Source organism: Eublepharis macularius, chromosome 12, assembly GCF_028583425.1.
Source record: "Eublepharis macularius isolate TG4126 chromosome 12, MPM_Emac_v1.0, whole genome shotgun sequence".
Lineage (NCBI taxonomy): Eukaryota > Metazoa > Chordata > Lepidosauria > Squamata > Eublepharidae > Eublepharis > Eublepharis macularius.
In genome coordinates, this window is record NC_072801.1 from 38,162,099 (window position 1) to 38,163,797 (window position 1,699).

The following is a 1,699-nucleotide window of genomic DNA, read 5'->3' on the forward strand; positions in this document are numbered from 1 at the left end:
GTATACAGATTAAAATAGTCCATTTATTATTTGTACGTGTGGTGTTTTGCTGCTCATAATCTGCTCACTTTTTGATTAGCAGAAAGGCTGTAGGCCAGTGATGGAACACCTGGTTGGGGTGCACAAGGCATTTCATCCCTGACACCTGCAATTTAAAGGACCTTGGGAAGGTGGTGGGGAAGGTCCTTGGCCCTGGACAGTTGCTACTACTCAGACAGAACTGAGCTAGAAGGACTTTGTGTAATGTATAAGGCAGCTTCCTATGGTTATATGCCATATGCTTTCCTAGAAGATGGGGTGGTACCAATTCCCTTGTCTGGGAGTCCTAGGTTCTGTTGATGTTGTCTGATGCTGTTATATTTTTCCCTGAGTGTCTTTTTTCTGAACAAAAGTATGGCCACTCTTGCACCACATTGCATTGCAGAGGAAGAACAAAAAATGGTTACTGCATTTGCTTCCTCAGGCACTTCCAGCATGCCCTGTAAGCTCAGATATTTCAGAATTAGTTTGGTAAATCAGGTATGCTTCTAGTTTCCTTTACATCTTTTTGAAAAGGTGGTGGCAAAATTGCTGAAAAATTTGGGTAAGCAAAACACCAGGAAGCTGAAATGGTAGTAAGTTCTTAGGATCTCTTAAATATACTTAATTAAATATATAATTTATTTAAGATTCTTCAGCAATTCAGATTTTTTTGTACTTAGAGAATAGTTTCACAATGCTAAATTGTGAAATGCCAGGTGTCCCACCAGGTTCAAGTTGTGCTTTTTATTACTGGTATTGTTCATGCCTTGTTTCAGATTTTTGTGCAAGCTGTGACTCGATCACAATTACTTCTGTGGCCGAGAGGGGTTGGGTGAGAATGAGGCACATTCAGAAACTCCTTGGGAGGCTTGGTTGTACAATCTTGGGCTGCCTCTGCCTTCTGTAGCTGTTCTGCCATGTTATTCTTTTAGCTGGATTTGTGACACTGGTCAGCAGCTTGAGATCTCAGCTTCATCTGTATAGTCATCTAATTCTCTTGCTGCTCAGTACCTTAGTTTGAAAAGCTTTGCTTTTGCCAGGTGGCAGGGCAGAGGAGCACCGTGAAAGCATCGTTCTGGAAAGCTGGGGCAGATTGACGCATTCCCTTGCCCAGAACAGAGTGGGATGAATTAGCTCATCTGCAGTCCTGGTGGTCATCTCCTGTATACCACGACAGTGCTGAGTTTTAAAAAGCCCTGACAGTGTTAAGAGAAACCATCCCATCCCAATAATAGAATGGGGTTTTTTTGTGGCTGTGCCCTTCAGCCTAATCTTTCTGTAGCACAGATCGATCTTTGCCACCAAAGCCAAATGCTCCCACTTTCCTTCCTTCCCGTTTCTCTAGGTGGTTTTAGCCTCCCTCGTTCCTAAAGGTCTTGTGATCCATTCCTAGGTTTTGGGATCCCAATGTTGCTGGCAAACTCAGTGCTCACAGCAAGCTAGTATTCAAAGGGTTAAGACCTAGAGCGTCCGCAGCTAATGGAAAGCAGGCTCCTGGAAGAATTGGGAGCAGATGGGCAGCTGGATTTTAAATCACATTTTGCTGGCTGCTGGGACCTTGAAAACCAGACAGCTCTCAAATACATCATGGGCAGCCACTGTCCACTGTGAGGCCAGATGTGTGTTTATGCAATGATAACAAAATCTGCAGGCTGAATGAACTATTTCTCCTTTCAAG